At 32.5% G+C, this 15,490-nt stretch overlaps 1 protein-coding gene across 2 annotated transcripts in view; it reads right to left on the bottom strand.

Moving 5' to 3' along the window:
• The window catches only part of LOC137924167 (uncharacterized), a 34,154-nt gene that overhangs the window by 16,976 nt on the left and 1,688 nt on the right, over positions 1-15,490 (bottom strand). The window lies entirely within an intron of this gene.

Raw genomic sequence — 15,490 nt, 5'->3', positions numbered from 1 at the left:
TGAAATTCAAAAAATAATGGCTTACAGTCTTCAGAGCGTACTAATGCTCTTTCTAGCTTCCTAACTCCCCCCGGGGTACGCGAATTAGTCACATCCAGAACATTAACTCATGAGTTTGCATCGCTGTCCTTTAGAGAGCTGACCCCATGCGCCTAGTTACGTTCCCTTTTTTGGCGAAGGTAAGTTTTTACTTTTGTGATTTTTTTGTGTTTATATTAGTATATTGTTTACTATTTATCTTTGTTTGTGTGTATTTTGATACGGTATGATTTATTTATGTATTATTGAAATTTTTTCTATGCTTTTTCTTTAGTTTTTTTTTTTTATTGAAATGCCTAACGACAAACAAGTATTGCAACGGCTGAATGAAATGCTTGATGAAGAGCAAGATGTCGCTGGTTCGGATTCGGAAGACGAAACTTTAAACGATGCTGTCATTGATAGTGCTCATAATTCAGAAAGCGAAATTGAGGAGTCTGAACATATCCAAGACATCCCTGTATCAACGGAAGGTAATTATTTTTTATCTCGACAGCCCAAAAGTGAAATGGTGTAAAGTACCACCATCGAACGCAGTAAAGACCCGAGCATAAAATAATATTTCACATTTACCTGGAGTATAAACATATCTGGCATCAACGCATATGTCACGCACAAAGGGAATACTGAGAAGACTATGACATATACAAGACGGATTTTCTTGAAGAAAATGCTGCGTCACTTGTGGAGGATCACCAAAAACGTCGCATACAACTACGTGCTGTATCAGCGACAACAAAGAAACGGCTTCGTGAAGTTTATAATGTGAACAAGGCGGTTTATCAATCGACTGCTAAGCGCGGACGCTGTTCATCATGTCCTAGAAAGGACGACGAAAAAGTGCCAACAAAATGTTTCAAGTGTCGTAAATTTATTTGTCAGCAACACTCAAGGACTTACTGCGTCGGATGCAGAACAGAAGATTCCGCTGATGAGACTGAATAAACTTTATTTCTTAAGTTGATCTCGGCTATGCCAAAAAATTAGTTTGAAGAGAGGTTTACTGTTTTTGTTTTTTTTTTTAATATTTTTAATGTCACAGTAAGTATTTGTTTCTTAAAGTTGAGTATATTAAACTTTATTAATTACTATAGAAATCCATTAAGTTTAATTCCTTTTTGATACTCCTTTCCCAATGTTTTTTTGGGGTCATTTAAGACCCCATGCGCCTAATTGGGTGATTTTTTTAATGCGCCTAATTAAGGGTTAATGTTCAACAATAAATATTCTCTTCAAAATCCTTACCGCGTTCATAGAAATCTTTCCGAACAAACGTGTGTATTGTTGTGTTAATGTATGGGTTGGGTATAAATATTTGCTTCGGCTACGGTTGTGTATTTACGCTTTCAAAAGTCATAGAAACAGAGAAAGTTCTCAGCAAATAATAAAACAACGTTAGATTTTATTAGATATGAAGATTTAACTGAAACTTTAACAATAAATATCAAACAGGAAATCGATAATATATTATTTCGCTCGTTATAAATTAATGATATACGATAATAAATAATTTGTGGACATTTTTTATCAATCACCAGATTAGTATCGGAATACAATGTTACTAAACAGTTACTGAATTTTAGGCAAAAATGTGCCAAAGGGAAGATATTAATTATTAGACTATTTCATGTTTACGACTAAATGGTATTCTACCACATTTGTTATGTGCCATAAATAAAAAATATATGTTATTGACTAATACGGTTTTTGACTGTTTGCGTTCGTAGATTCACAGGTTTTGACGTACCAGATCTAAACACGCTTAACCTAGATTAATTTTCATTCAATTATTTATTAATATCAACCGTAGCATGTCCACCACTGGGCATGGGCTTCCCCTTCCGATTTCTAATAGGAAAGCGTTCCAGCGTCTTCCGACCTTGATTAGATCGTCAGTTCTCCTAGTGGACGTTGTAAGCTGCACTTGCCGGTCCATGACCTCTACTTCAGCATCTTAATTCAAGGCCAGGATCCTCGGCTTTTTTTTTCATTTCACGGGTTTAAGTAGCCGTAACTGTAAAACGAATACGCTGACGCTCCGTTGAGTTACCAGGAGCAAGGGCCATGAAGAAGCGACTCTCCCTGCGCTGCCACCCGAAATACGTTTAACATTCCAATTTGAGGAGAAACAGAGACTTTATATATTAAGATATTATATAAAAATTAAGACTCAAGGAACAATGACCATGAACCTTGTTTTGAATGTATTCAGAAAATGGAGCAAAATGCTAAACATTCACTTTATGATTGTAAGAAATTTTGGTGGAATTTCATATAATTTGAGGATTTTTTTTGCGCCCAGCTAAGAAAAAAGTGCTTAGAATTCGTTATTTTTCTTACTTTCATGTGTTCAAAATATATCTTCTTAATTACCATACGATTTTTCATCGTAACTAATGAAATCCGTAACCGTGTATCGATACGACCGCTATTCAAGGTCCGTTGTCAAGTCGATCCGTTACATAGTTAATTGAAACAAGAAAACTATACGATATGCTCATTTATTTTGTAGCGCGCACGAACTGTGGATGCGAAGATGTCAATTTATAACTGTAGGTCTACTGTTAACTTGATCTTCCATCTCTTTCGCTCTACCCGAATATTCACTACGCTTAACACACGTCAAGATTGCATGACGAGCATGATGGCTATTAAAAAAGTAATTTCATTGTGAAAGAACCTCAGAAACACAAAACTTACAATTAAACCCTTGACTCTTATTAAAATTGTTTCAATGCTCTGGGTCTTAAGACTTTCGTCACAGAATATCAGTCAGGAATGTAATAAACTACTTTTATTATTATTTTATTTATAACATTATCTTAAGTTTTATTTATTTGAGAACTACTAAAGATGTAACATTTATAGATTAAAAACATTTTAACTACAAATTATCTACAAGTTTAGATTATTTACATTGCATATTTTTAGTGGATGAAGAAATGTAAAATGTATCAATGCAATCAGTATCCATAAATGTATTATTATTCTTCTTTTATATAGGAAGTATTATTTATAATTTCATAGCTGTGCTATACATCTACGTGGGCGGTCAATTCACTTATTGATCTATATCAACATTACAGAATACATTAAAAAGTGAATCCGGCACATAGCTGTAGACATCAAACGCTTGCGTGCGCATGTTAAACTAGTAACAAATGTCACGCATCTCGCACTCATTCCACCGTGAAACAACCTTAACAGCTCATTATTGCACACCCAACTTACTTGCTAAAATTTGCTAATCGCCCAACACTAAGATGCATCTCTTTTTCTCAAATTTAAATGCATCCTTCATTCAACTAATATATAAAATTCTCGTGTCACGGTGTTCGAACTTGAACTCCTCCGAAACGGCTTGACCGATTTTTACCAAATTTTACATGCGTATTCAGTATGTCTGAGAATCGGCTACTATCTATTTTCCATACCCCTAAGTGATAAGGGTGGTCCACCCCTAAATTTTATTTTTAATTTTTTAGACAATTTTTTTGGTTTTTATTTTATTATAATACAGCATATAAAAATACATACAAACCTAAATTTTCATCCCTCTACGATCAACCCTTATCTTACATTTGTTAATTAAAAACTTTAATTTTTTTGCAAAACAACGTTTGCGGGATCATTTATAAGATCGCCACACAGATCGGTCTCGCGCTGCCCGCATCTGGCAACTTCTCGCGAACTTAACTATTTCGTCGGTCCTCCTAAAGAGAGGCTTACCCACGCCGCGTCTACCGGCTTGTGGCCATCACTCGCGAACCTCACAACCCTAAAGAGCTGCACAAGCGTTGCGCCTCGCCCAATGCTACTTCAAGCGTTTCTTCTATCTACATCTATAATTTTGATTTTATTTATGGTCTCCACATTTCTAATGATCATACTAAATTGTTGGTATCGCTTCTGACGGTACCGCCTCGGCTATTTTTCACCAGTCAAATAGCTTTACGTAAGTTATATCATCCCCTAGTTTCAAGAACGTCAGTGTTCTACATCAAGATTCTAATCCAAAGCTTAATAAATAAGGTTCAAGCGCAGTTCTGTACGTTTTTGTAACGTTGTTTTCTTATTGACATTCAATGTCTGCTACACCGTTACTTAACTTATTTAAGCACATTGATAAGCAACGAAGCTGGAAGGTGTAAAAGTCCACGATAAACATGGGACTTTCGTTTAAGGTGTCGTTCAAAGCGTGGCTATCATTCTGATTGCAAGGATGCATAAATACAACCATGGCTCGATTATTATAACATTTTATTTCTGTATATTAAAACCTTTTTACAGCGCACTATCGAATATAGGTTAGTTCTTTGACTTGTCAATATTCCATTCACTTTATTTTGGAAATGATGACTAAACTATTGAAAAATAAATATAAAATATTTTCAACACTCTCTTATATACTTCAATGTTACATATCTTTAAATACAGACAAAAACGTAAGACGGTTTTTAGAATTTTTGATAAAAAATTAGATATCTTTTATTATAAATTCTACTATAAAGGTATAAATATACCAAACTACTTTTTTGTACTAGTTGCGTTAAATATATTTGTTGATATCCCTATAATTGTTATTAATTTTCCACATCTTGTTTTAAATTTTGAGTAATGACAACATAAAAGATAATAAGTAATCCGAATTATAACTACATGATTATAGAGTTACCACCGTCGACCAGTCCTCAAAGCATTTTAACCAGTAAGGCAGTTAACAAACAGACCAAAATCGTATAAAAGGATTAGTTAACTTCGTCATCCATCAAATATTTTGCCTCTAAAAAATGCCAAGAGCACAAAACGACGCAAAGAATCTTTGAAGGCGCAAAAAGCATAAACATAGGTAATAACAATTGTAAATATGTATAAACGTTTATATGAAAATACGCTTCGCTTGATCGTGCAATGATATTTAAATCGATGTATGTTGGATTATTCATCGTAAATCGTGTATTTTGCAGCGCAGTCGGGTTTACTATGACTCAGTTTTGCGTAAATAATTCGTAAACATGTACTAATTATACGATCGAAACTTATTACCATATATATATTTTTTTAAATTTAAAGGTATACAATCAGCCGATAATTAAGCGAAGCTACACAAGATTTCGAAATTTCAATTATAAAATTTATTAAGCAAAGTCTGTAAATAATTTAATAACCTCAGAGTAAAGATCGCATAACATTAAACTCAAACTGCTAAAGTTATTTTATTCTTTTCATTGTCCGTTTATTTCTTATTTGTTTTCATGGAAATTAAATAAGTTTTTGGGCAATATAAGCTACAGGCGGTTGATCTCAAGTGTAAAACTTTCTGAGGATGAAACATACTCGTAGCTCTTTTGGTGTCAATTAACGTTTAGTACTCCTTAACTATAAATCTATGTCATAATAAATGACATAGTGATAATCAGATTACTATATATTAAAATAAATTATAGACCCGTCGCACTGAAATAGCCTAGTTGTAAGCCAAAAGACTTAAAGCTTTTGGCTGGCAAACGAAACACATTCACCTCTAAAACTTTTACGCCTATAACTTATTACCCTTTATGATAACAATACTAAATTTAAAATATATAACGCATTGATAAGAATATTTACCTACGGAATGTGATGAAACATTTTTATATGAATTCGAAAGACACATACGATAGACTGGCGAAGTTTACCCCTTTATGGTACCATATAAGCAGGTATCACGCGGCACTACACAAACAATTATTGGATAGTCAATAAAACCATTGGTGATTTTGTATGAGTAAATAGTAGCGGCACTTTTTATACCACTTTTCAAGGGTGAAGAAATCATATATGGCATTACAAGAAGGTAGTTAACAGCGACGTTTATTGTAAAAACATAAATACAGGAATCCTTTCTGTGTAATTTCACTTATCCACATAGCTTTGTAGCATGGATTCCATACTGGATTGCAAAGCTCAAGCATGCCCTTAACGTAATAATCGAATTAGGAGACCTCCAAGCTCATAGATCGCTTTGGCGACAGCTTCGTGGAGTTACCGAGCGTGTGAGCTTTCTCAACTTTGGCTGTCACTCGAGTTGCGTTTAGTATTTCCGTTCGAGTTTATCCGACAAGGCACTATTGCTTGCCCTATCCCTAGACGATCGATACCAATACAATTACACCAATGACGTAGATACCACCACCCGTAATTGAAAAATTTATTTATATATATATACATATGCGTAACGTGCGGAATTTTTATTCTTTTTACTTCATACGTGTAATGTTATGAATATTGTACAAAATTTTAAGAAACAGATTAATCAGTATTCGTAATTGTTTATTAATGAAAGTTGTTACTATTTTTATGTATGTTCTTCTAATTTGTTTCTAAATATATAAATAAAATAAATGAGTAACAACATATAGCCGCTGGGACCTTAGGGTTCTGGAGTGGAGACTACAGATCGAGTAAGTGTAGTTTAGGATATCCACCTACAGCATGGACAGAGGGAAAAAGCTGGGGAAATTTAAAGATACTTGGGAAAGGCCTACGTGAAGAAATAGATGTCACACAATTGAAACGATGAAATTAAAATTGGAGAAGTATTAAAATTGGGCCATTTTCGTTCACAGCCTTAAAATAGGTAATAACTTTTTAAACGTAGACTTTTTACATAGATAGAAAAAAAGACATGCATGTCATGTGATTAAAGTTAAACTGTTAACTGGCTTAGGCTTTTGGCAACTTCATAGATATTGAGCCAGCGGCGGAAACAGGAGGTCCGAGAGCCATTAAAAAAAATACAATAATTAAACCAGTATGAGTAATGGTTCAATTGGCACGTTCAACTAAAGTTACATTAGCAAGCCACGTGGTCTACAAACAATGGATCAGACTAGTTTCATAAAAGAAAGGAGCAAAGGAGAACAGTCGCATTAAAATGAACACATAACAAATGCATAAAGCAACACAGAACAGGCCAAGGTCGATATTCTTTTGTACGTGGCTACATTGTGTGCAACACTGAAACATACAAATGTAAACTTTAGAATTTTTATTGCAAATACCAACACTAAGGAACGGGAAAATTAACAATTACCGATTTTACGCATTCTTTTTATGAGAATTATTTATTTAAAGTGCTTTTCATTGAAGTTAACTTATATATTTTATTTTTATTTAATATTTATCTCAAATTAAACATTATTATCATTATTTCAGCCGTGAAACGACAATTGCTAGTTATAGATCTCCACACAGATTTTTAAAAACACCAATTGAAAGCGGCTTGCATCCAGCGTTTCTTTAACAATGTCATCTGTCCACTTTGTAGATATCCTAAGCTACGCTTGTCGATCTGTATTGTCTACTCCAAAAACTTAAGAAACCAGCAGCCATCTGTTCGGCGCGCTATATGGCTTTCTTCTGCATGATATATAGCATTTACTTCCAGTCTATACTTACTATAATGAGTCGATTACATGAATTTTAGTATGTGTAATTAAAGTATTTTTGTAACGAATGAAATATATTCACTTAACAAATAAGAAAAAAATCCACGGTAACTTTCAAACATTTACTTAAAGTGTATATTTATAAACGGATTGCAGACATATAGCGACGTCAAAATACTTGACATTAAAATGTCGTCTATACGAACTAAACAGAATTCTTATTGACGTCACGTCAATATTGGCACATTAAATGCAAAGAGACGAAGCAAGAGAAATCACTATTACAATTTATATTCAACCGGCGTATATTGACGACAGTGACCGCTACCATCGAAGTACTATCGAACCTATGTGATTGGAATACAGCCTATAATTGAATAAATAATTTGAAACCTATGTTTATACTTAAGCTATGATATGCTTTACCCGCAGAGGTTGCAGAATTCATTGACCGTTGTCGAGCGACCGCTCCGCGTGGGATTAAAGATACCAAATCAAGTTTGCGCTTCAGTCAATCCCTAACGGAAAGGTATAGAATATATAATTGCTTGCTGCAATAGTCAAACTAGATTGCAAACAGTGACAATGGAAGAGGGTCACACGCGTGTTGAATCACGGTTGTTAAGTAAAGTAGTGCAGTGTAAGTGTGCCCTGAGATCTAATTGTATCTATATGTCGCATTAATTCTATTTTAAATATTTTGTAATTGATTTAATACATTAAGAATATTTTAAAGTGTTTATATTAAAAACATCTATATTAAATCTTTTATTAATTTTTAATAGCCCTGCAATAATCCGGAACTGAAATGTTGCCTAGTTTAATGACATAATGACATGACTTACTATATAATAATAACTTATTAATTTAATTCAAAACATGTTTATTCAAATGGGCATTTACCTGCACTTTTAAATCGTCGATTATTTTAAAATTATGTGGTAAACTACCACTAGCTCAGAAAGCTGATCTGCTGTAGTAATAGTTGCTCTTTTAAAATGATATATAACAATTTTTATATGTACATTATAATATCAAACATGCAAATAAAATCTACATTTCGACTATATGTATATATTATATTTTCACCTTTTGCAAGTTTTTTTTTAATATTATTTGGCACGAGTTAACTTGGCAATGGTACTGTTATTTTTTTAATAACATTTTTAACGAGTATAAATCATCAAAATAATAAAACACATAACTTCAGGCGTACATTACTCAAGTGCACCTTTTGAAATCACATATAAAAGTTACTTTAATGAAATAAGATCAATTTGCTTAAACATAAGATATGTACAATTTCAAAAGAATTATCTTTCTGCTATATGTTATATGAACGTACAATGAATAATTGAATCTGTGCATTTAACATCAAGTTTTAATAATGAAAACTGGAATCGCTAATTGAACAGCTAATAGCACCAACGCTTTCAGCTGTGTACCATCTGCTATTTTATTTAAATAAATAGGTAAACTGCTACTCGGCATGTTTTGGCGCCTTTTCTGTGAAAGATCCCCTCCTATAACACAGACATAAACTGCACGCAACTCTCAGTTTTTCTATAATTGCAATAGATAAGTATAAACTGATATTTTTTTATTAATTATGACAGGCACACGTCAACCTTAGAGCTCAGAGGATTAATTAATTGTGGCTATAAAATAATTTCTTTGCTGACGAGATTAACTCTTTCATACCCTAATAATGAATTGCTATTTGATTAAATGCCTCAAAAGTTGATAAATGATATCTTGAGTAGATCTATGACCAATATTAGACGTCCTATTCCGGAAATAATAATAATGATAAATTTGAAATATTCTAGACTAACGAAAATGCATCACGGGTTCTACCAGACACACACTAATGCCAAAGCAATAACATAGCTACCGTGCTTGCTTATGGTGAATAAGAACACCGAGTAAACCCCTATCTTAATTATTTCAGCCAGATAACGTTCACTACTGGACATATGCTACTCAATTAAATTTACAATATAAACGGTTGGAAGCGGCCTGCAGCCTGCATCAGACCCCTATACCTAGGACCAAAACTACAAAGATAGTGACAGGTACGTATCCGTTTAAATCCCAAATGGTACATAACGGCCCATACCCTTTCCAAAAAAAAATTGTATCTTAGCATTAACAGCGATAAAAACTTTTACATCTTTTAATATTTATTACAACGACATTTAGTCCTTTAACATGAAACTGCATTCGCCATATTTAATTGACTCCAATATTAATCAGGTTTGCCTTTTTCTTCCATCTGATAACCATTAATTAAATATTAATTATCAGATGTTCACTGTTCACCGTCACACTTATATTCTTCTTTGGCTACCGTATTATGTTTTTGGTGGATATATAAATATCATTTATCAAAACAATTTTGGTTTATAATCAGAATTTAAAAGTTTATATCTTCGATTACATGCGGGGAAATCCATACTACGACACGTCATACCGTTTCAAGTCAAAGGAATAAATTTAACTTTACCTTAGTCATTAAAAAATGAACTAAAAATAATACTCGTACGAAACGGAGAGCTCTGATTAAAGCAATAGTTTTTATTAAAGCAAAGGTAAGCATTTCCACAAATTGTCGAGTTATAATAAATGGACAAATATCATATAATATATATATGTTTTTAAAAACTACTTAATGTTTTTTTCTAGTTGTATACATTATATTGGTAATCGAATACGCTTTAAAGTCACGGCAGAGATAAGCTGAAAACGTGACACTGTCGTAAAAAATTAAAAAAACACTGTTTTGTTTTAATATCATAGTTAAAGAGCATCTGTACCCTAACACTAAATATTATTATTGAAAAAGGCCTTAGGTAATTTGATTTGTTAATTATTTTAACATTAGACAAAAAGGCCAACGTAGTCACTCCATGAGTAAACCCGACTCGGAATGCTGATCTGCTTTAAAGAACCGGCCAAAAACTAAACAGTTGCTCTTTTTAAATGCAAGTTATTAATGTTTGATGTATACATTACAATATCAACTCTGCTAATGAAACAACAAACTAAGTTGCATACATACCACATATTTAATAATATTCTTCGAATTTTAGGTTTAAAACTAAAAAGAGGACAGTCTAATCCATCTTTGGAAACTTTATTACTTTTATATGCGTACATTTAGACCTATGAAATATTTGTTATGTTTTTGTAAACAAAACGTATGCGTTACCGAGTTTATTTTTATTATTTGTATTTATAGTGTGTCTGTCGTGTGTATATTAGATCAAAAAGTAAGACAACTATTTATCAAGAATAAAAAAGGTACAAGTCAATGGGTAGTACAAAGCTTTTCCAATAAAGTTAGTTCAAGATAGACCGTCACTCATGTTAGCGCTGAAGTTAGCAATTCATGTTCAAATTAACCGCTTCCATGGTTGTGCGGACTTGCTCAGCGTCCTAATCGCCGGCATTGCCGAGATAATGAAGTCCTCGACTTTAACCGTAATTTGAATAAAGAAGACATCTATGGAATAATATACACGATTTTATTACATACATACGCTAGCACATTGATGAGCTTATTATACCTTTCCTGAGCCTTTATAAAGTGGTAACTCTTTTGTTGGCAGCCGTGTACGGTAACTGTACACTCTCATGTAATGTCTCTGAATTATCATGTACTAAAAGTTTATTAAACAAAATCATATTACAGTGTGAAGAATTTTTAAGAAATAATAAGACTTGGGAATGAACTGCTCTTCTATATATTATTCTCCTTCTTATTATCAGCTGATAGACGCCCACGGCAGGGCATAGACCTCCCCCAAAGATCTTATTTATTTACTTGCCTATTTCCCCCCCCCCCCCCAAAGATCGCCATAATGACCGGTTCGGCGCTGTCCACATCCAGCAACTGGTTTACCCAAGCTGCGTCTACCAGCTCATCGTGGCCATTCAGAACCTTTCGGCCCTATCGGCCATCGGTTGCACGAGCAATGTGCCCCGCCTACTGCCATTTTAGACGAGCTATTCTTCAAGCTACGACGGTGATCGTGGTTCTTCTGTGGATCTTCTCATTTCTGATTCGATCTCGCTACGAAACTACAAGCATAGCCTTCTCCATTGATCTTTGGTGACATAAAGCCTTCTTATGAGCCCTGTCGGAAGTGACTACATATTAAGGATATTGTGAAAGTGACATAAAAAACGTAATACTATGTGTGCTTGTTGTGGGCTCTTCTTATATCCTGGCGCGTTTTAACTCTCGGGTCTTTCAATTAAACAACGCTATTATACAGAAGCTAAATCTGATTCTAGTCTCTATCTAATTATTTTCTTCTAGAATTTTTTCCGTAAAGTACATACGTGGTCTCTATAAATAACCTTGAGAGATAATATTAAATAAACAAGTAAACATTCAAAACAAATAGTATTAATGTATTGTCATCGAAAATATTTAATATCAAACAACAAATTCCTAGTAACAAGCTTCTTACGCCAATTTAATTAACTGAAACAATCAAAATGTTTTCTTATTTTATAATTGCTTTTTTATACTTTAGTCCGATTATACCTATAATAACAGATCGAAACGGGGTTACTTCTAGTTGGAACGCTGGACGCATTTTAATTGACAACCCTGTCATGAAAGGATCTTTTTCTCGGAAAAAGGGGCGCCTGTCTCTAGACCCTGCCTTAAAATAACTAAAGAGAAAACAAAATAGAAATTACTTCGGAATTAAATGTAAGCATAATTATAAAAATATTAATAGTTAAAGGTATTATTTAATCCTCGTCGACTTTTAAACAAAAGACTTCAACGAATACATTCTCAAAATAATAGAATTCAACGCGTTTTGGAAATGAAACTGGAATAAAAATTGTGTTATTAAAGCGACCGCGAAAAATTCACAATGTTTTCTAACAATTACAAAGCTGTACACCGAGGCTTCGTGTTTACAAATACAGGAATCTGATTAAAAAATTTCAACAACGTCCTTCCCGTTGCATAGCATAAAGAATGCAAGGATATTCCAATAAACCAAATATCCTCGGTATGTAAATAGGTTGTTAGTAAACTTTAGTGTATGCGGTTTTTTTTTTTTTTTTGTAATAACCAATGAAAAATATTATTGTGTAAAATTATTGAAACCGGAATTAACTTTTATTCGTAAGTATACTAATTTGCTAAAACTTTGAATAATTAAGACTTATTCAAAGTTTTAATTCAGTTCAATTTTATTTTTCATGTCATAAAACGTGATACAGTATAATAATAAATACAGAATTTCCTGGTGGAATCAATTTTTGATAATTATATCAATTATCATCTTCGTATCTATTGTTTATAATAATATTTAAAAAAAATCGATAACTGAATGTTTTTAAAATATCGGTTACCGATTTTTTTTTCTGGTCAATTGCTGGTTTACTGGCAGGAGTAGCCACACTCACACATGTCAATAAAAACTATATGATCTTTTAATCACTATATTTCCTATACACGTACATTGTTCCTATATTTCGATCATGTATTGGTTATATTTGAACGTAATTACCATAAAGACCTTGTTACCTGCATATACTTTCACAATTTCAACATTATTTTGTCAGTTATCGTGTGGTATCACGATACTTGGGTATTTTAGCTAGACTGCAAAGTTTGTAGATAGTTGTTAGAATACAATAGTAACATTTTAATACAAAATTACTGCGTTTGTGATAAATTATATGGTTATAGAAACACATCTTTTCTAACAGTTTTTAAAATATTTAAATTATGACACTTTTTCAAAAAATAAAATATGCTAGCTGGAGAAGGCTCTTACCAAGAGGCTCACCGAGAATAGCAATATTTTATAAATTAAACTGTTTTATTTCTTTTTGTTTCTAGGAATAAAATGCTCTATTGTTATTATTATGTACCAACCTAAGAAAAACAAATGATTTTTCATTCAACTAACATTGTTTTGGCCGGTTTTTAATTCTACATAAAAAACCACGATATTTTTTGTAATTGTATTTCATAATAAGTAATAAAGTAAGATTCAAATAGATTTATTGTGGTGAGCACGCTTTATAGAAAAGCTGATAACCGCAGTAAAATATTAATGAGATACATAAGAAGCTGCATTAAATCGTTGGTTATTCATGGAGCCCCGGTTTTCTTTAATGCTTTAAATACTATGAAATGATGATGACGGTGTGTTAAAGATGCTAAACTCACAGATTGCTGATTATGATTCTATGAATATTTACTTGAACTAAGTTTTAACTTAATTTTTTTATTATTTGATTTATCCAAGAAAAATATGAAACTTTTGATTCACTCATATGAGTAAGATTCGATATATGTTGAGCTTTGCATTGGAGAAGTTTTGTTTTATTTTTAATTAACGTTATTTTCTCATTAGCATTTAACAATTTAAAAGGTTTGTCGTGGTAGAGCGCACCGCTTAGCCTGAATCTATTTACTCAAACTGAACACGATGTCTCCCTTTACGATCTTGCCCGACAAATCACTTAATTCACAGGGAATTGTATGAACGGATTAAACGTATTTATTTTATAAAAAAAGACGTAAAGATGACGAGAGTTTATTATGACGTTTTTGTGTGGTTTTGTACACTCGCAATAATGTCTCTGATTTATCATTTAATAAATTTAAGAACTTGGACAAAATCCTATTAGTGTAGAGGGTTATTTAACAGATAGTAAAACCTGGGAATGAACTGCTTTACCATTCTGTTAAAGTTATTGTAAAAATGACCACAAAATACCCCTCAGGGTTCGTTGTTGCAGTGTTCTGCGTTTTGAAACTTCGTAGCTTTAAGTTGAAAGATGATATAGGAGCTCAATCAAGTTCTTATTTCTATCAAATGGGGCTTTCCTGCCATTAAAATTCAAATTCAAAATATTTTTATTCAAGTAGGCATTTATACCGCATTTGAATCGTCGATTATTTTAATATTATGAGTAGTAAGCTACCACCGGCTCGGAAAGCTGATTTTTTGAGAAGAGCCAGCTCAACAGTTGTTCTTTTAAATAAGATTCGATATTTATATCAATCATATAAATAAGTCAAAAAACCAAGTCCACACATTTCGATCCACTGATATTCTTGTGTGCTATAATAAGATTTATTTGATTACACACTTTTAATTTTAGATTGAAAACAATGTGACAGCAGATCTAAGATATGCAAAAAAATTGTTTTGTGGCTTTTAGATCACCACACCCATTTATATGATTCATTGTTCAAAGTTAATTTTACAGTTATTGAAAACTATTATTGTAAATGATATTAAACTAATTTTAAAGACACTAATTATAAAACAATAATTTTAAATATAAGACAATAAAAATGAAAAATCTAGATGTTCAATAGGTAATTAAATAAATTGTTACTTAACATCAATTAAAATTTGATGATATGCGTGAGCGTGTTAAATAAACAGTTTTTATTAATAAAAAAGGGGCAAAACATTTTACATACTGTAAGTGAATTAAATTGAATAAAATCTCTCGCATTAAGCCTAAGGGACTGTGAGGCCAACTGTTGTAATATCGACAGCATTTCTAACTGGTTTGAGTTCGTGTGACGACAAGCCCCTTAATCGACATAACCGCAAATCGAGAGCTGACTCGATCACAAGCTATGCCTAACGTTAGTGAACATTTCTTTCTTGTGCCAACGTTAAAATTTCACCTTAGTGTGTGTAAATAAATAATCCACACCTAACTTTTTACTAAAAATAGCAAAGATTTTTTTATAACGTAAAAAAATGTTTTGTATAGTACATTCTGCTATTTACTCATTAAACACAGTCATCATTTTATTGTCCAATAATATTAATACCATTAACGTAATGGGTACAAATTCATTTACAATTTGTATAAAAAATGTCGAAAAACAGTCGTTTAACAACCAAATTATTCACAGTAACTGTGAATAATTTATTTATTTTACTTAACCTTACGAAACGATTGCCAATAATGGCATTAAAAATTAATAATTATTGACGCAACGGCCATGTGAC

Source organism: Battus philenor, unplaced genomic scaffold (assembly GCF_028537555.1).
Source record: "Battus philenor isolate CCGP_79_NKW_IND1 unplaced genomic scaffold, ilBatPhil1.0.hap1 SCAF_23, whole genome shotgun sequence".
Lineage (NCBI taxonomy): Eukaryota > Metazoa > Arthropoda > Insecta > Lepidoptera > Papilionidae > Battus > Battus philenor.
The sequence above is the reverse complement of the archived record's forward strand: the minus strand, read 5'-3'. Positions and strand labels throughout refer to the sequence as shown.